Below are 21860 nucleotides of genomic sequence, written 5' to 3'. Positions count from 1 at the left end.
AACAGTAACGAGACAATGAAAACATCAAACAAAAATGCAAGTTTACATGAATCCGAAATCATAAAGTTTCGTTGTGACACTAATGAAGGTTCATCTTCAAAAATTCTTCCAACAATACCACCAACTCTGTATCAAAGTCCAGATTATTTAAACTACTTCGACCTCGGTACTGTGAATGATGAGTTTTTGCGATCTGAAGAAGTCAACGAAATAATTCGTCTAGGGCATCAAAAGTGTCTTTTATTTTTCGACGTGCTCGTCATGACGAGGCATTTCCTACCTCGTTGTTAAACAGAATCCTGCCAAATGGAGAGAAAGTTGAGCGTGACTGGTTGGGGTGGATTGCCAGTAGCAATGCTTTTTATTGCCTACCATGTCGTCTGTTAAGCACCAATACATTGAATCGACCTAAAATTTGTTGTCCTAAAATCTAATTCAAAAGAAGGCTACAATTGATACACTTATAAATGACCAGCTAATCACTGAAACTCAAAAGTGGAAAGAAATTTTATATAGAATTTTGGAAACTATTTTATTTTTGGGTGAAAGAGACCTAGCTTTCAGAAGCGAAAGTATATATCTTTGTGAACGAAACGATGGACATTTTTTGGGAATCTAAAATCTCATAAGCCATTATGATCCGATACGTAGAGATGATTTGGAGAATGTTAGGATTTCAAAACAGCAGCACAAACGTTTAAAAGTTCACTATCTTTCCACAGATATTCAGAACGAGTTTTTGGAAATTTGTGCAAAACACGTGAGGGAAACTATATTAGATCAAGGCAAGAAAGCCAAGTATTTTGCTATTATCGTTGATTCTACGCCTGATGCTAGTCACGTTGACTACGTTCATTTTGCGCTAACTCCATTTCAATTTGAAAGCACCAAATTTTACAATTCAAAAACGGTTTTGGGCTTTCGTGGATCGTAACCAAAAAACTGGTTAGGAAATCGTTGATTTAATTTGCCATACTCTAGGTAAACATGAAATCCAATTAAAAGATTGTCGTGCACTAGGGTACGATAACAGCGCCAATATGAAAGGAGCTTACAACGGAGCACTACGTCACATTCTGCACAAAAACTCGAATGCTGATTACTCGACTTGTGCAACCCACAGTCTCAATTTATGTGGTGTTAATGCTGCAAAATGTTGTAGGGCTGCAATTATTTGCTTCGGAGTTGTACAAAAATGTTTTACTATTTTCCGCAGCCGTCCACAACGATGGGACATCCTCAGACGGGCGGGATGGCCTAGAAGATCGCATGTGGTCATAGCAAATCATTCCCGAGATGGTCCGGCTTGGTACCGGAACGTACCGGATCTGCATCCGGCAAAGGACCACCTACTTGATAACACTCTCCAAGGCCTTCGGGGAGTGTCCCTATCGCTTCAACAACAACAACATGGGACATCTTCAAACAAAAACTGTACCTAGCTCTCTTCACAGTGTTTTAGACACTCGGTGGTCGGCTAGAATTTAGGCAATCATGACTATTCGCAAACCCATGTTCCAAAATTAACACAAGCACTAAACGCATTAATTAAGCTAAATTTGACTGCATAATCATACGGAGATATTACAACAACAAGTTCGAATGTATTTTGCTGTTCTCAATTTGGGCCAAAATACTGACTACCATTAATGAAAAAAACGTAGCCGTCCAAGCTAAAGACGTCACCATAGCTGTTGAGGTCCGACATCTAGATGCCTTATTAGCTGATTTGAAGTTGATCAGGAATCAATGGGAAGCAATTTTAAACAAATGCAAAGCACTTGCTATTCAATTGAACATTTCGCCAAAGTTTCCTGACATGCGAAAGAGAAAACCTAAAAGACGTTTTGAAGATAATGGAAATGAATAATTACGGATGATTCAGAGTCTGACTTTAAAAACAACATATTCCTGGTGATCGCTGATTCGGTAATCACTGGCATTACTGAGCGATTTGCAGCTGTGAGAAATTTGAACGAGACATTTCCATTTTGTGGCAATTTGAAGACATGGATGAAACTACGGTTCGGGCGGGCGCAGCAAAATTTGTCGCAAAATACAAGTCGGACATTTCTCAAAGCTTAGAATGCGAAATAATTCACTTGAAACACATCTACGAAGCAAATTTTGATAAAGGTCTGTCACCATTGGAATTGCTAAATGACATCTACACATGTTCAAAATCTGTATACAATTTTCTCCAACATTTGTATTGCTTTACGTATCTTTTGCACTATACCTGTCACTGTAGCTAGTGCAGAACGTTCATTCAGCGTCCTTTCAAGAATCAAAAACTTTCATAGATCGTGTTCATCTAAAGAGCGAGTTTTAGGACTTGCCACGCTTTGTATTGAATCCGTTAAATTTTGATATTATTATAAAAAATTTTGCAGCGAATAAAGCAAGAAAAGCCACATTTTGATATCCGAACCTTCTATATTGAATAATTAAAATTTATAATCATCATTAAATTTATCAGAAATGTACTAAAATGTTACCAAATAACTAGAAAAGATTATTTAAAACAATATGTGGCTGTTAGAAGAAAATTTTATTTCTATGTTACAATAAAATATAAGTAGTAAATATTCTGTGTTAATTTTATTTTCAGCTCTTAGTCCAAAAATCATTTAGTTGTTGTGGAAAACAAATTTTTTTGATGTAGTCCATCAATAATGATTCACGAATGAGATGGCACTAATTCAAATTAATCAAAAGTTTTAGTGGATTTTTATAGGGGGCCCGTAAAATGTTTAGTTCCGGGCCCGGATATTCTCTCTACGGCCCTGTTTCTAGATATTTTATTCTGTTCTCTTTACACTTCACTTTCTTACTTACGCATTTCTGTCAATGTTTCTTTAAATAAAACTTCTATTCTGTTCATGTTCTGAGTGTTTTTATCTTCGTCGTCTTTGTAACATCTCTAAGCAAAAGCACCGTTGTCGCAATGCCGCGGAATGCAACCTTCCTGCTGCATTAACTTTATTGTCCTTGTTTGTTTTACATTTTACTGTTATTCATAAGTGTTTGGGTTACTGTGAATATGCGCTACCCTTTTTTTTGCAAAGTCTGCAAAAATAAAAACGAAAGTACTTCTGCACTCCCTTACCCTTAGCATACGTTTTTATACCTTTCATGAAAATGAAATGGTATACAAACTTTGGCACGAATCTCAAAATTGTAAGTCCTTAAATGAAAATAGATAGATGCACCATTAAGTATACCGAAATAATTAGGATGAAGAGCTGAGTTGATTTAGCCATGTTCGTCTGTCCGTCTGTCTGTTTGTATGCAAACTAGTCCCTCAATTTTTGAGATATCTTGATAAAATTTGGTGAGCGGGTGTATTTGGGTGTCCGATTAGACATTTGTAGGAACCGACCGGATCGAACCACTATAGCATATATCCTCCATACAACCGATTTTTCACAAAAAGAGGATTTTTGTCATATCTTCCTCAATTTATCAGATTGAAGCTTCAAACTTCACCATATAATTTCGTATATTGCAGATATTGTTGTCTGAAAAAATGGATGAGATCGGTCGTATATATAGTATATATCCCCACAACAGATTGTTCAGATAAGAAACTTTTCGTAATTACTGCCCTATTTTAAGAGCTAGAGGCTTCAAATTTCACCGCTTGCTTACGTATATAGTTTATATTGTTGTCAGAAAAAATCATTGAGATCGGTGGTATATATATTATATACCCCATATAAACTGTCATTTTTGCCACTTTTTCGCAGCTAGAAGCTTCATGTTTCATCAAATACTTACGTCTACGTCATATATTGTTGAAATACGTGATTCCTAGTCACAGTTTTTGCATGCGCACCACAAAAAAGGTGAAGCTTTGCACCCTCACACATATTTTTTATTTTATATTTACATCCGATTATTTGGAGATTACGAACGGGATAAGATTGTTCAGTCCCATTCATGAAAGGTATGAAATCTTCGGCACAGCCGAAGACAGTCCCGTTCTTATTTGTTTTTTTTTTTTTTTTTAATTTACTGCATACATCTTATGCCACAAACGGCTGACTTTAGCTGGAACTGGGCGCCGCGACTGCGCTTGTCAATGTCTTGCTGCCTGCGCGCCTTTGTTGTTTGTATGTCGCCATCATTTGAATAATACTTCAGTTGTGCGTTGGACTGCGCGTTTGGTGGCAGCGTTGACTTTAGATATGGTACTGCGACTCTGTCAATGCATCTCATAATTCTTAGGCGGTACTATAGACACACATACATACGTACCTAGGTAGTGTGCGATTGAGTAGCAGCAGGTGGGTTGATTTTTTGCCAAGAAAGAAAAGGCGGGCGAGTAAGCGCGTGAGTTTATAGTATGGTGTCCCCTTGTTGCAGGGTTAAGGTCGATGCGACGTGTCTCATTTGCAATAAAAAAATGTTGAGGAATTGTTAAGGCATACGACACTGCACTGGTGGCGCTAACAACAGCAACAACATAACAAAGTCTGCATGCCTAACAAAGTACACACAATTCCAGACTTATCACCAGACAGCCAGACAGCGATCGATAAGAAATGACGCGCTGCCGCAGAATAAGAAGCAGCGCCACCAACAACAACAGCAGTACATATTTCAAAGTAGGTACTTAGTAAGTGCTGGGGGCGTAGGAAAAAAAAGTGAAAATAAATAGAGTTTAATGTAAATATGCAAAAATACTGCAAGCATGATAATAAAAGCACCAAAAAAGCAGTAGCAAGAGAGAGTAATAAAAAAGGGACAGTAACCAAAAAATATTAGTTTGGCTCAACAAAAAAATTATAAATGCTGACAAAAGAACTGGTGAAATGGAGTAACAGGAAGAAATTATAAATGAATAACGATAAATTGTAGCGGAAGGAGAATAAGTGACAGTGGTGTTTACAATTTGACAAAACGAAAGCAATATAAGCTCTCCTGAAGAGCTAGAAGGTAGAGCCTAATGTTCTTGTTTAGCTTAAAATAACTTTCGTCTTTTACTAGGAATAAGATTTTCGAGGACGGATAATAATTTTGGGAGCTTTGGTCTGGTAGAAGAAAACGTTCAATAGTGAAAAACTGATGTAACGCCTGACAAAGACATTATCAAGCAAAAAGTTTACTTCCGGTCATCGAAAGAAAGCACGTTTTTGACGGTAGTATGGTGTCTCCAATCCGAGGATTTACTCTTATTAGAAATGCTTACCTAGTCAAAGTACTTTCATATTTATAATTTTGATAAAAGAAATGTTTTTATACCCAGCTGTAATTGTACAGGGTCTTATAACTTTGATTAGATGACGGTTGGTAGTACAGGTATAAAGGGATCAGAGAGATATAGACTTCCATATATCAAAATAATCAGTATCGAAAAAAAATTTGATTGAGCCACGTCCGTCCGTCCCTCCGTCTGTCCGTTAATTATAACTTGAGTAAATATTGAGATATCTTCACCAAATTTGGTACACGAGCTTATCTGGACCCAGAATAGATTGGTATTAAAAATGAGCGAAATCGGATAATAACCACGCCCACTTTTTATATATATAACATTTTGGAAAACACAAAAAACCTGATTATTTAGTAAATAATACACCCAGAATATTGAAATTTTACCTGTGGACTTATATTGAGACTCTTGATAAAAATTTGGAAACCCAAGTGGATTTATAACAATAAATAGGAAAAACTTCAAATAAAAAAAAAAAAAAAAAAAATGGGCGTGGCATCGCCCCTATTATGACTAAGCAACTTTCTAGGTTTCGGGAGCCATAACTCGAAGAAAAATTTTTTCAGAATAGAACCATATGTATGTATATGTATTATTGCGCAGCCTTGTAACACTATTAAGCACACAAAACACACAACAACAGCATTTCAAGTGAACAGCTGGGTATGTAATGTTCGGTTTCACCCGAACTTTTACTTCCTTACTTGTTATCTTTAAGTTTTGTTTAGTAATTTTTGAAAACGTAGCAGTGTTGTTTGCTGTTGTATTAAGGACAAAGACACTCCCGAAAGTTTTAGGGAGTATTTTCGATATTGATGGTCCTTTGCCGGATATAGATCCGGTACGTTCCGGTAACAAAGCACCATTAAGATACTAGCGCGGCCATCTCGGGTACGATTAATATGACCAAATTAAACCTTCTAGGCCATCCCACCTCCACCACTTACTTCTATGAGGATATTGGGGTCGCCAAAGCCTCGCCTGCTAAGCATGAGTATGATACATACATATTTGCAACAGGATTCTCCTCGCGTAGGCGAGGTTGGTAATTGGGTTGCGAAAGTTTTTATTGCAAATATCTCCAATCCGCTTCTAATAAAGGATCTCCAATCCGTTCCTCAGCATATAATTTCTATGTAAGTAATAATCATTTACTCCGATGTTGTTATTCGGACCATTGGAGCGGTCTTATATGTTGTTGTTGTTGTTGTTGTAGCGATAAGGTTGCTCCTCGGAGTGTTATCGATGTGATGGTCCTTTGCCGGATACAAATCCGGTACGCTCCGGTACCATAGCACCATTAAGGTGCTAGCCCGACCATCTCGGGAACGATTTATGTGGCCACATTAAACCTTCAGACCATTCCCTCCCTCCCTACCCCCAAGTTCCATGAGGAGCTTGGGGTCGCCAGAGCCTCGTCTGTTAGTGAAACAGGATTCGCCGCGGATAGGTGAGGTTGACAATTGGGTTTGGAGAAGCTATATATTGCGCTGGCAATCTGAATGGTTGCGCTACACAACCCCTTGAATCGGCGGTTTTATATCAAGCAGTGTTGTTTTTTTTTTTTTTTTTTTCGTTACCCAATCGCTACTTCTGCGGCGAAGCATATCGAGACTTTTTAACCACCTCATTATGTCTGCGATGAGATCTCAGACTCCCATCAATTCTTCGATACTTTGGATAATATAGCACCCAGTTGTTTCAGGAGGGTAATTCTTCACAAATAAGCTGCGCAATTTGCATCTAATGCTATACGACCTCGAACATTTATTTCAGACGTGCTACACGTCCTCTTTTGTTTTGCCTAAGCAGTGGTCACATGAATTGTTATTTTTGGCGTGGAACTGTGTAGCACAATGTGAGTCCGAATCCGGCGACGAAGTTGCCGCTGTTTGCTCTCCGATCATGTATACTCCCAGCTTTGGAACAGAGCATCCTTTGTTTGAAATAGGAATGTAGTGGTAGGAAAAAACAGTCTTACGTTCAGCAAAATACAATGAAGTTTCCCAAGCGGAGGACTATGCTAAAGTAAAGGCATCTAGATTACCACTAAAAAGGTTAGTTCCATAGACCAAAAACACGATCTTTGTATACAGGTTTGGAATTGAAATCCAATTCGATACAACTTGGAAGTTATACGCAGTTGTCGAAAGGAACGAAATTAAAGTGAAATGCACGGAATCATTTTCGAAATAAAAATCAAATAATATACAATCAGAGCAACGAATTTGCAAAGAACCTACTAGAATGATTGCAAGATCTCAAGATACCTCTATCCATGTATCAATGGAAAGAGGAATAATTTTCACTCTACAAGTTGCCTCTGCCAAAGCTATCAGTTTGAGTAGACGGAGTTGTCGATTCATTAATTTCTCTACCGATGTCTAGGAATTTGTTCTTTCGATTCTACTTAAAGTCTATGTGGGAAAGTAAGTCGGTTTATAAGGAGTAACTGGGAAAGAAATAAAGGCATTCACAATGGTTAAAAATGCTTAACAAATTCCTATACATCCCACCTCAGCATAACCTAACTAACCAAATATAGTGAGCCTTCACTGACAACAACTGGCGCTGACACGTCGTTCGAATGGTAGAAGTTACGATTCAAGAACAGTGAAAGCCATGGTTGGCTTCCTGTCCAACTAAATCAACCTAATTGAATTCATAAACTCTAGAATTCTTGAGTTCCTTGAGGCTCTCGAATAAAGGTTTTAGGTTCCACTTCGGCTTGGCTCGTGTTAATATCGCATGAGTTGCGGAAGATTTGATAGTTACTGTCGATCTCCTGCTTTTCTTCATACACACGGCGCTTTTATCTTCAAGCATGTCATGCTCAATAGATTGATAGGGTGCGTTGACCTGAATATTGTTGTAGTCAGAAGCGGAATCGATTCGTAATCGTAAATTATTACCCATATCGAATTGGTACTCCTTCGATGATTTATCTGCAAACAAACAGACTCGACCAAAACCACGTCTTGCTGCAGAATAACTTCTCGCTATTACCGTTTGTGGCATAGTTTAATACTTTCGTACAGAACATACTTTGCAACATTGCCAGAGCTGGTTCCAACTTTTTAAGAAACGACGAACGCGGTAAAGCCTAGGAGAGTGAGACATCTACAAAAAAGTGATTTTTGGATCCTTTAACCTTGCTTACAGTACTTTATGAGATATATATATTAAATAAAAAAAAAAAAATTAACTACATTTGGCCTGTTATTTTGAGCTTCTGAATGCGGGTAATAAATAGCTCTGGTCGAGTGAAGCGGCCTATATTTTTCAAGCCTGTCCCTACCATAATTTAAAGGGTAGCTCGCTTGTCTAGCCTAACAAAGCACCAAGTTAAAGTATCGAGGGAGGTAAGATGGTCTGCGTAGCCAAACATGGCACTTCTGACAGCTCTTTAGAAAAAATTCCTCTGCACTTCTATATGCCCACTGTTGCAAGTATAATCCATGAACTTGTAGGAGAACTCTGATTTTGTTGAGAATTTTGTGGTGAAATATATATAGCTATTTTGGGGCAGCATTTTTCACGTTGATATCACTTTTCCGGATATATATCTGGTATGCTTCGGAGCAAGTATCATAAGGTCCAACCATTTCGGGAACGGTTTCGTATGTCTCCTTGCAACGTTGTGTGCCATCCCACTCTATCCTTTCGAAGCATCACTTATGCTATGGTCTCATATTCATTGTGCTGCTTCAAGCTCTTCAGTTGTTGCCATGGTTTGGTTAGGTTAGGTTGAACTGGCCGGTCGATGAGGACCTCACATAAACTGAATGAGTCCGTAGTGTTACCAGAAGCTTGTTTTAACGACCAAGCTGAAAAACTCTATCAAAAACCAGAACCTATGTTATAAAATATCTCCGTCCTCTTAGCAAATACTAGAAGCTTTCTAGGATTTAATCCACTTCTAATAGCACTTCCTACATCTAGTATCACTGTCTAATTTGAAGGAATGTGACGCTAGAAGGCTCTGTTCAGTCCTCTTTTTTTAATGATAGAAGCAACTTTGTTCGTCTAAGGTTGTAAGACCTACACATAATCGTCCACACTTTACAGCCCCGCCGTATGAACCCACGTCTTTCCCGCTGGGTCGATCATATGCACCTCTCGTCCTCTCTTAATCGCGCCCAGTTGTTGCCATTGTTTCTAATATAAAATTTGGGTGAGACATAGCACATACGGGCGAATAGCACACCTTGTGAATCGTCCATGTATGCAAATGCATTATAAATATCTTCGTATTTCAAACCACCAAAAGCACGCAAGTCACACTCGCCAAAAGCTTCCATCACTCGCAGAAAGCTTTGCCAAAACAGTTCACACCTTTTAATTGGTTCTTCATTTATACATCATTTGCAAGATTACGGGCTGAGATATTACTGCTTTCATTAGCAAATCACACATAAAGCCGTTGAGTGGAAGTGATGGTTTTAGAAGCTCTTTACTAAGTAAACCCAAGCCAAGCTCACTTTAAATATAATTTATTTTGATTCCTATGATTGACTATAAATCGCGTGTCTGATTGTATTGACGCAGCGGGTAAACGGCCATATATGCAGCGGTAAAAATATTAGCCCATAGGCCGCCGTCGATTGCGTCTTGAGAACCACACGTGATTATGACAGCAAGATGAGGTGTACTCAGTTAAAACAACAAAAAAAAACTTAACGGGGAAGCAATATTAATCAAACAAAGATATATGTATGTAGACAATTCGATAGACAAGTAGACAACTGAGAAGGTAAGCGGGTAGATAGCAAAGCAAAGAAACACATAAATAGACATGAAGATTGTCACAAAGATAGACTGAGAAATACAAATAAGTGCGGGAGACACCGAGAGCAATGATAAGCCAACAACTAAAGTAACCAATTTGCCTACGATTATCTTAGTGAGACGCACTCTAGTCCGGCGGAGCATGAGGTAGCTTGTCAGGATAGCAAGCAATGCTGTGGCACAAACACGAAACTAACAGACATCAGCTGCTGCCTATGCCAAGTATGAGTTTGTATTTATTTGTGGGTTTGTTTGGATCTACGCGCGCTTAGACATGTAGCCGACTCGTCTGTTGAGACATCGCAACTGCAACGCAAACCGCATAAGACACGGGCAATGATATGCAAGCAAATTGCGAAATGACAAGCAAATGTGTAGAGAAAATCTTGAAAAAAAGAAGGAATGTGGCGTGTGGTGTATGAGTTGGGAAACATATGGAAATACTAAGCTTAAAGGCAGAGGTCAACACATGTCGAATGCGCGCGATACGCTAAAACAAGCACAAAGACAAATAGGCATACGTACAAACGTGCATATGTATGTACATACCAGTTGATAAGTAGCTAAATGTATGGTGGGGGCATCAGTGGTCCACAGCAGGCCGCGCTTCGTTTAAGAAAAACTAATGAAGAGAAATTAGCAGAAAAAGCGTTATCTTCGTACCAAATAAAAAGGCACTTCAAAAATGTGAAAAACTTCATTTTAATGTCGTTACTTATTTAATATAGTTAAGTTCATTTATATTATCATCATTATTAATAGTGGGTGTCTAAGCGATTTTGGCCGTTTCACTACAAGTAAAGCCAGCTATTTCTGTTTCGGGGTAACAGACGCCTATTGGGAGGGCCAAGGGCGATGAAGTCTTCCTCCAAGTGTCTCTCCCAATTCAGTGGAGGCCATCCGATTTCTCTGCTTCCAAATACGGGTGTGGTTAGGAATACTTTCAGGGCCGGAGCGTCTTCGTCTGTTCACATAACATGAGATCCAATCAAGCCTTCGGCAATTGAACTGTGACCATTTTCCTTGAACACTCCATAATCTGTCCCATCGTCTCTCGAATTCGACCATGATTCTAGGTATGATGAGTCACTTGTCGGTTGCGTATTCCATAAATCTTTGGGAGACATTTTCTCTCCCACTCTCCAAGAGCCATCACATCGTTTCTCGACATCATGCTTCTGAGCCATATACCTGAAAAGGTCTGACGAGAGACTTATAGAGCGTAATTTTTTTAGTCGAGAGAGGACTTTACTTATTAATTGCCCACCCTGTCTATGCTAACACCTGTTGACTTAACATAGTTAAATTATTTTTATAAGTTATCCACTTTAAGTTCTGTTATGCTAATTTGGTTTTGTATATCATGTTTTTAGTTCTTTAATGTTATGCTTGTGCTTACTTAAGCGTTGTTTTGTCATTTTGTGCTATGTTTTTGTTATGCTATATTTATGTTATAAGCAGGTTTCTATGTCTTTCGTTGGGTTATGCTTTTTTGTGTTGTGTTGCGCTATGTTATATCATGTGTTAAATTTTACATCGCCATGTTGGTCATATGTTAACGAGACAGCGTATCGCAAGGGAGCGCAGCATAACATAACATTATTAACTTACTTAATTCTATATTATACTCCGCTTTATCGTTGCTGCAATGGTCATGTGGTGTTATGTTGCATTATGTAAGATAAGTTGTGTTTTACTATACTTTTAAATTTTCTGTTATATTATGGTATATTTGCGTAATGCTAAGTTATGTTATATTATAGTATGTTAATTTACGTTTTTTTAGCTGTGTTTTCTTATGTTATATTACGTTTTGTTATTCTACATATGTCTGTGCTATGCAGAGTTATGTTGGTATGCGTTTCGTACATATTTTACTACGTCTCCATTGTTGGTTATATTATGTGATGTTATGCTACTTTATGTTATGTTAGATTTTGTTGACATTTTTTCATGTCATGTTGTGTTATGGGTTGGTTTGTTATCTTATTTCTTGTTATGTTGTGTTATAGTTTATTAGGTTATCTTACGTTTTTTTATGTTATGCTATGATGTGTTATGTTGTGAAATGTAATGTATTGTTATGTTATGTTATGTTCTGTTATTTAATATTATTTTATACTGTGTTATGTCCTACGACTTTTAACGTTATGTTGTAGGTACTGCGTTTTATCTCCTTCTTTCTTGATATTACTCCAATTCGCTTTACCATCTTTGTCTCACCTTACATTTTTATCGTATTAGAGCTACATCAAGCGTTTGTGTTTTGATGTTTTTCTTTGCTAACATTTCTCTTCCTTTCACATCCACTTTCGCTTTTTTTGCGTTTGTTTTTGTTTTATTTTCCAAACATTTCCAGCATATCATAGCAACTGCCTGCCACCTTCGCTTTGAATTTCCTGCAATCACATTTGAAAGGAATATCAAATATAAAAATTTTGTAAAACCAACAATACCAACAAATTTATAAAAAAAAACAACAACAACAACAGCATATAAAATTGCAGCAACTGCACTGAAGCCATTTAGAATGAAAACGAAAGCAAAAATAAATATATTTCACTGTGAAATTGCATGGAATTCAACATACGCTGCGTCATCATACAAGGGGCGATTCGGAGGGGGGGGGGGTGTACCCTTGCTGTTATGTGTAACAATCATTGCGGTGGTTGCTTAAATGTATCAGGATACGCGCACGCTATTGCCCCAATACACATAAATTGCCACAGCAAAGTCATACAGTTCGTCGTCAATTCGTCTGTTTGTCGATTTGTTGCAAAACTGCAACGTGAATGTGACAGACATCAACATCGCTGTGTTGCACCACACACTGTGCAACAACACTGTGCTAGAGTAAAAGTGCATGCGCTGTCATTGTCGTCAACACAATCAAAAATATTCATGAATTTACACGTTTATATTTATTTTTGTTTGTTTTTTATGTGATTTGTTTGTGTTAACTTTTTTGGGGCTGACATTGCAACGTCACTGTGCAGCAGCATGTGGCATGAGTGTTTGGTGTGGGTGCTGGTTTTGCGCATAGGTACGAGTGGGTGTATGGGCATCGAATGCACTGCTTAGTTTGTTGCACTTAGCATAGCGGCAGACACACACACACACAGTAAAATACGTATGCATGTAGACAAATAAACATTTTAAGCTTTGCATTATCGCATTGGTGTGTGTGCGTTGTCAAGTTGCGTTGCTTTTACTTTTGCTTTTCTCTATTTGTTAGTATATTTTTCGTTTAATTTTACCTTCTCTTCGCAGCTCACGCGTTTTATATTTTTTTTATAAATTCTTTGGTTTTTGTAATGTAGTTCTGCACTTCTTTTTCTACATTTGACCACAACGCAGCTTATTTATATTTGTGCATTGTTGCCATTACCACATTTCTCTTGTTGTTGCTTTTTCGCATTTGCTATCGGCGTCATTAAGCTTTTATCGTTGTTGTTGTTGTGCAGACAACTGTTCTGTTCTTTCAACTGCTTTATATCTTGCCTTTGGTAGTTTTCATTGTTACAAATTTCATTTCGCGCGTTTATCACATTATTTGTTGTTGCTTTCATGTCTAGTCGAGATAGTTGTTTTTTTTTTTAGTCGCTGAAGCAGTAAATTTTTATGATTTTATTTAATTAGTTACATTATTTTAAGCTTTAATCTAGATTTTGCTGCAATGTTTGAATCTTATTTGAAAGAAAATATGGTTTACTAGATTTCTTGGCTTGATATGGAATAGTGGACTTAGCGCTATAAAAATTGCATTGTTGATGATGTCGGAATGTACGCGACTCCGAGCACCGTAGTAAACGTTTGTTCATAGGCTTGAAATGAAGGTTTCAATTTATCATCCCATTCTCGTAGTTGGAATCGCAAAATTGTATTTCTGATGATGTCGGAATAGACTGGATTCCGAGCACTATAGTTGGAGTTTATTGACAGGCTCGAAATTACCAGTTTTCAGTCCATCATCATTTTCTCGAAGTTGCCCAAACGGAAATGTATGATGTCGGGATGGACAATATTACTTAACGTATAAATGACAACTGAACTAAGTCTCTTTATCGTTTCTACTTAAGTCTAATAAATCGCATATTAACTATCTACTTACTGGTGCAAGTTTTTGGGTTCGAATGTATGTAAAAGAAGGACATCGAAAATGTTTATAATTTCCTTCACAGATGCCTTGCTCTGTGAAAGATATTTACCGATTACGCAGGGAATTTACCTAATTCTAGTAGAAAATATTAAATGGGACCGCACGATTTGGGAGACAAAGTAAGAAGAGCCTTTTATTACCGGAAATGAACAGAGCCTTTTGACAGTTTCATATTACATGGTTTTCATTACATTAATGACATTTCAATTTAACTTAACCTTCCAATACTCTCCCTAAATTGAAATTCATATACATACATAGATTAATTCGAAATTATATTCTTATTTATGTACATACATATGTATATATAAATGTATATATATTACGCTTCCAAACAGCTTCCTACTCAAAAGACTTATCAATTTATTTTGTTTTAATTTAAAAATATAATTTAGCTTAAATGGCTTAATGCCGCAAAAGTTTTATTGAAGACCAAAAATTTTAAAAAAGGATTCCAGTTTTTGTCGCGATGTTGCTTTTGTCAATACATATGCTGGCATCTCGTTCGTCTTTAAATAGATCAGTTTGACTACCTTTTGTATGACTTGCTGGTGAATAAATTTGATCTTTACGTCAATATGTTTTGTTCGCGAAGAATATGTATTATATTACAAGCAAATTGTATTGCGGCTTGATTGTCGCAATGAAGGTAAATCGTCTTTGAAGAATTTGGAAATATTTCCCTCTCCAGTTGTTTTAACCAAGCGGCTTCTTGAATAGCTGCGGTCATTGCCATGAACTCAGCTTCACTCGTGGAGAGCGCAATTTTTGGTTGCCGCTTTGTGTACCATGAAATTGCCCCATGCTGCATAGTGAACAAATACCCTGTCGTTGAGCGTCGCTCGTCTTCGTCACCGGCCCCTATCAGAGTCACAATATCCCTGAATTTCTTTTGTCGCCCTTTGTATGTAATACCCTTTTGCATAGTGCCTTTCTATGGGTAGCATTTCCGTCAATATCCCTCTTCGTTTTATATACCCACTTGCACTTTACGAGTGACTTACCTTTGGGTAGATCAACAAATTCCCACGTCTTATTTTGAATCAGGGAGTCGAACTCAACTTTCATGGCACGCTTCCATAAATCGGCGTCATCGATCATCATTGCTTGCTGCAATGATGTAGGGTCACATGCACTAAATGCGTATGCGAAAACATTATAATTCGGCTTTGGTTTTTCAATGTTTCGTGATGATTTTTGGCGTGGCTCCAGATCAGCCAATTCATCTTCGGCAATTTCTCGGGATGGTTCCCATTCGGTTTCATCGCACGTCGTTTCGACTATAGAGTCTGTGTCCATTCTGTTCGGTGAAGATGTTACAATCTGTGAGTCTCTTGGAGACGGCATATTTTTCACTGTTATATCAGTCGACGATTCTTCCTCCTCTGATTCAAGATTGTCATCTTCGGAGTATTGCAAACAAAACTGATTAGTACTATCAATATCAACAGAATTTATCTTGCAGGCGTTCTCCGTTTCCTAAAACACGACGTCTCTACTCACGTTTACCTTTTTGGTGCGTTCGTTGTATAGCCTGTACGCCTTGGAATCTGAAGAATACCCAATAAAAATGCATTCGACTGATTTGTCATCTAATTTCGATCGCGTTTGTTTTGGTACTTGGACGAATGCACGGCAACCGAAAACTTTGAGGAAAGACAAATTAGGTTTTAAGCCTGACCAAACCTCTTCTGGAGATTTTTCTCCTGTACACTTGCACGGGATGCGATTGATGATGTGTGCAGCTGTCGTCACTGCCTCTGCCCAAAATATTTTAGGCAATCCCGAATCAATAAGTAAGCATCGCACTTTCTCCATGACTGTGCGATTCATTCGTTCAGCTAGCCCATTTTGCTGCGGACTGTATGCTGCTGACTTTTGGTGCAATATGCCGCTTGTGTCGAATAACTTTCTAAATCGTTGGTTGCAATATTCGGTGCCATTATCAGTCCGTAACGTTTTTATTTTGCAGCCACTTTGTTTTTCGGCCATTGACTTGAACTTTACGAAGCAGTCGAATACGTCGCCATTATTTTTAATTACGTATACAAATAACTTTCTCGAAAAGTCGTCGACGAAGGTCACAAAATATTTGCACCCACTAAACGAATTAACTGGTAATGGGCCGCAAACATCACTATGAACCAGGGGGCCTACTCTGTATTGCGATGCGAAAGAAAAAATACGCGAAATCGCAAAATCGGTACTCTGTATCTTGACATTCGCATGTATATTTTGACTTTCGCATTCACATTTTGCCCATTCGCAATTTTTCTCCCTTTTCGCATTGCCGGCACTCTGTAAAGCGAAAGCGAATGTCAAACAGCATTCATTTTCGCATTTTTCTTGCTACAAGTAATAGGCATTCGCATTGTTCAAATATGTAAGTATTAATTGATGATTTTATAAATTGATATCTTTATATTCATTTAAAAATATATAGGACAACTCAAAAAACAAAACAAACACAAAAGCAACAATTTGTAATCCTAGTGGACTTAAAATACACAAATAAATAACAATTAAATCGAAACCACTTTTTTATAAAGCATTTCTATTTGAAATCATGTCATTTTTTATTTGTTCTCTGATACAACTAGCAATATTTCCCATTCTATGATTTTTCACGTTTTCTGTATTTACCTCCCTTCCCTATTCTGATAGACTCTAACTAAGTAATTCTTCAAGGTTTTGAACATGTGGTTCAAGCAAGTGCCACATTTTTCATTCTTTTTTTCACTAGCAACATCTACTCAATACTCAGCAACATGTTGCTCAAGGATGCTGCTGCTTCACTAAAAATATTTCGCTGTTACGAAAAGTTGCTTTTCAATTGACTTTTATGCAAGCGCATATTGTTCAACATTTATACATATAAATTTACCAACACAGGCACACAACTTTATCTTAAACACACACACACGACCAGCAGCAGTAGCATCATTCATACAAATGTAGAGAAAAACGAAAACAAAACAAAAAAGCGAAAATCATTCATACATTTTGAAACATTCACATAGCTAAAAAAAATAAATGCATTCAGACATAAACAAACACAACCACACACACACTATTACACACATTCACTTGCATACATGTACCTTTTCAACGTTGCATTCGATGCTGCGCGCATAAAACTTTTTAAAAACTTTTTCCTGCTTTCTTCCTCTTCTCACTCGCTCATTTGAATTTTACATTGCATTGCATTCACTCCATTAACTCATTCTCCTCACCACTTTCTATGCCTCCCACATCATCTGTGTTAATCTTACAGGATTTTTGCATTTGTACCCGTTATTGTTGCTGTTGTTGCAACAAGGTTGATGACATTGTTTTGAAGTTATGCTACTTTATGTTCTTTTGAATGATGTGCGCGCCATCCATCTCCAACCACCACACCCTTTCCACCACTTTTTCATTCATCATAAACAATACAATAACAACTATGTTAATGTTCACTTTCAGTTGCTTTTCTTCCCTCTGTTTTTGTTGCAACATAAACTTGAACTTTACGTAATAGTTTTGCTTTTCACATGAATTAATAGCGAAAGAAATCCAGCTGCTACATATATGAGTAGGAGGTAGGTGGTGGAGGCGGTTGGTTTTCAAGTGTACGAAGTTGGTTTAAATGCCAATTTAAAAGTAAACAACTTAAACTCACATTAATTATGCTGTGGTGGTGCTTTAAATAGTTAACGGCAGGTGAAATTAGCACTTAAGCTCACTTAAAATGAAAAGCTTTTAAGCTTTTATGAAAGTGTGCTTCATTAACTGCATTAATGTGCCTTCCCGGCCTTCAAGGCATTTTAAACCTCTCTACCTAAAACATTGTAGAACAAATCTTGAATTAAATGTGGCCTTCCGCTGTTTGTGTCAGAATTACAACTCCCATTCTAGCACATTTGATGTTTCGGATTCACTTTTTTGCATTAACTAACTAACTGTATTCACTAACATATGGAATTCAATTTCTGCTATTAAGTACTAATACATCAGTTAGTTTACTTAGCTGATGAGGTTTCCTTTGTAGCTGAGCAGTTTAAATTTCGACAGTTAACAAACCACTGCCTTACAACGACTCGGCATGAACAGGATTAGCCTGGTTTCATTGGAGGACAGTGGGCTGTCATAACGTCCATTAAAAAAAAAAACAAGTAAGGAAGGCTAAACTCGGGTCTAACCGAACATTACATACTCAGCTGAGAGCTTTGTAAAGGGAAAATCACCATGTAGGAAAATGAACCTAGGGTAACCCTGGAATGTGTTTGTATGACATGGATTCCAAATGGAAGGTGTTAAAGAGTATTTTAAAAGGGAGTGCGCCATAGTTCTATAAGTGGACGCCATTTTGGTGGACCAGGGGTGACTCTAGAATGTGTGTTGTACGATATGGGTATCAAATGAAAGGTATTAATGAGGGTTTTAAAAGGGAGTGGCCCTTAGTTGTATATGTGAAGGCGTTTTCGGAATACCGACCAAAATGTGGATCAGGGTGACCCAGAACATCATCTGTCGGGTACCGCTAATTTATTTATATATGTCATACCATGAACAGTATTCCCGCCAAGATTCCAAGGGCTTTTGATTTCGTCCTGCATAACTTTTTCATTTTCTTCTACTTAATATGATAGGTGTCACACCCATTTTAAAAAAGTTTTTTTCTAAAGTTATATTTTGCGTCAATAAACCAATCCAATTACCATGTTTCATCCGATTCTACGTATTTAGTATGGAATTATGGCATTTTTTTAATTTTTCGTAATTTTCGAAATCGAAAAAGTAGGTGTGGTCATGGCCCGATTTCGACCATTTTTTATACCAATACAAAGTGAGTTCAGATAAGTACGTGAACTGAGTTTAGTAAAGATATGTGGATTTTTGCTCAAGTTATCGTGTTAACGGCCGAGCGGAAGGACAGACGGTCGACTGTGTATAAAAACTGGGCGTGGCTTCAACCGATTTCGCCCATTGTCACAGAAAACAGTTATCGTCATAGAGTCTATGCACCTACCAAATTTCACAAGGATTGGTAAATTTTTGTTCGAATTATGGCCTTAAAAGTATTCTAGACGAATTAAATGAAAAAGGGCGAAGCCACGCCCATTTTGAAGTTTTTTTTTATTTTTCTATTTTGTTGCACAATATCATTACTGGAGTTGAATATTGACATAATTTACTTATATACTGTAAAGATATTAAATTGTTTGTTAAAATTAGACTTAAAAAATTTTTTTTTTTAAAAAAGTGGGCGTGTTCGTCATCAGCTTTTCAAATTTTTTTTAGCACACATATAGTAATAGGAGTAACGTGCCTGCCAAATTTCATCATGATATCTTCAGCGACTGCCAAACTACAGCTTGCAAAACTTTTAAATTACCTTCTTTTAAAAGTGGGCGCTGCCACGCCCATTGTCCAAAATTTTACTAATTTTCTATTCTGCGTCATAAATTCAACTCACCTACCAAGTTTCATCGCTTTACCCGTCTTTGGTAATGCATTATCGCACTTTTTCGGTTTTTCGAAATTTTCGATATCGAAAAAGTGGGCGTGGTTGTAGTCCGATTTCGTTCATTTTAAATAGCGATCTGAGGTGAGTGCCCAGGAACCTACATATCAAATTTCATCAAGATACCTCAAAATTTTCTCAAGTTATCGTGTTTACGGGCGGTCGGACAGACGGGCGGACGGGCGGACATGGCTAAATGAATTTTGTTTTCGCCCAGATCATTTTGATATATAGAAGTCTATATCTATCTCGATTAGGTTACGCCGTTACGGATTACCGTTATGCGAACAAAGTTAATATACTCTGTGAGCTCTACTCAGCTGAATATAAAAAAGCTATGGTTTTAAGGCATTGAAAGATATGAAAAGGAAAAACGTTGGAATTTGAAAAAACTTGTGTGTCGAGAAGCCTTTTAAAAAAATTGTTTCTTTGGCCCAGTTTTGAAGTGTTTTTTTTTTTGGAACCTAAAAACGAACCGTTTAGACGGTTAAGCGCCAAATAAGTAAGTAAGTAAAAATGAACTTCGAAGTTCAATGATCGCCAATAGGCAGGAAACTTTGAAGGTCTTAAGGGATAGACACTTGATAGGAAGCGCTGATGCATTAGTTACTACTATTCCTGAGCGCTTATTTTCCGCAAGCAATGGATACAAACAGCGTGGGCCATACAATTTTTCGTTCCACTCAAGGCAGCGTGATCGTATCGGGTAAAAACAAGCATGATGCAAGCCGCCCGTAATAGTTTGATACTAAATATTCTCAGCATCTTTTCAAGATGCTTTCGAGATAGTTAAGTACCAGGAGCCTAAATAAACTGGTAAAATTCTGGTTTTATTCCTAAATTAGGCAAACCACACAGAAGTCAACACCTATAGACATATCTGTGATCACAGGCCATAATACCATAAGTCAAGATAGTTTTATACCTATTAGCGACTTTAGATTTAGTATGACCACATGAAACCTTCAACGCCATACGCCCCTTCCACCGCTTAGATACATGAGGCCAGAGCATCGTCTGTTAAAGAAACAGGAATTTCCACGGGTAGGTAAGGTTGACAATTGGGTTGGAGAATCTATATATTGCACTGGCATCCCCTTGAAAGGGTTGCGATACACAACCCATTGAATCAACTTGGTGTTTTAGTCGCCTATTACGACAGGAATACCTACCGCAGGTATACTCTAAGCCCCCTAATCGGCTGGGTACTAGTAACTCTACTCATGAGGTCGTAAGCATTATCGAGAAACCATTACTCTAAAGATGCCACTAATGAAGTTGAAACGAGCCCTTCTGTTCAGCACTTGTACAACACAAAACACACATATCCTCAGCTATTTTTACTTACTACATGCTTAGGAACATGGCCGCCCATACATATTTGAGTGTGGGCTCGGTATACGAAGTGATTACAAGGCGCGTACCTCAAGGGTAACGAAGAAGAGAGCTCGAGACATCACCTATCTCTGGCGATATCAAGTGTATATAAAAGGATGTAGGTTACTATGCGCATATATATTTTCGATAGTCTAGCTGTGGTAAGGGATCTTTTGCTAATTCTCGCCACTGGGAGAATTCATGAGGCACAGTATAACTCTGATTGAACATATGGAAAATTCAAACACACATCCTACCATCCCAAAGAAACCCACCCATCATATTCAAAGATAAAAATGTCTCGCTCCGATTCAGAAACTGAATAGCCATTATTTAGACAGAATCATAGCATTGGTTGCGTGGAAAACAAGAAGTTCTTTTTAGTTAGTTCTTTATTATTTGTTTTTTTGTTCCGAGAACGGGTGATTAGGTACACCATTGCACTTATGTCAACCTTGTTGTAATATTAACTAACAGTAAGGGCTAACGTTGCTTTCCATATTTCGCTGTCCCTTCCCACCTTCCACCTTTATCCCCGTCCCTCGCTCCCTTTATCTCCCTATCTACGTTTAACACTATGATTCCTCTCCCTCTCTCTGTATACTTCCTTCGTTTTCTCTTTAATCAGTTCCTGTGTCCAAACTTCACCGTTAGATCTTATCCAACATAAATGTTTGTTTGGTTCACAGCGAACAAAAAAAAAAAACTGTTTTTTAAATAAAATTTTTCTAAACAAGTTTGAAAGTAAATATTTAAGTGTTTAATTGCAAAAATAAATCTTGCGAAATATTTCAGTTGAGTGATTCGTTTTT

The 21860-nt window shown here is 37.6% G+C and overlaps 1 protein-coding gene across 15 annotated transcripts in view; it reads left to right on the top strand.

Moving 5' to 3' along the window:
- LOC137250593 (uncharacterized) overlaps nt 1–21860 on the top strand; it is an 856443-nt gene that overhangs the window by 118401 nt on the left and 716182 nt on the right. The window lies entirely within an intron of this gene.

The sequence above is a fragment of the Eurosta solidaginis genome, chromosome 4 (assembly GCF_040869045.1).
Source record: "Eurosta solidaginis isolate ZX-2024a chromosome 4, ASM4086904v1, whole genome shotgun sequence".
NCBI lineage: Eukaryota > Metazoa > Arthropoda > Insecta > Diptera > Tephritidae > Eurosta > Eurosta solidaginis.
The sequence above is the reverse complement of the archived record's forward strand: the minus strand, read 5'-3'. Positions and strand labels throughout refer to the sequence as shown.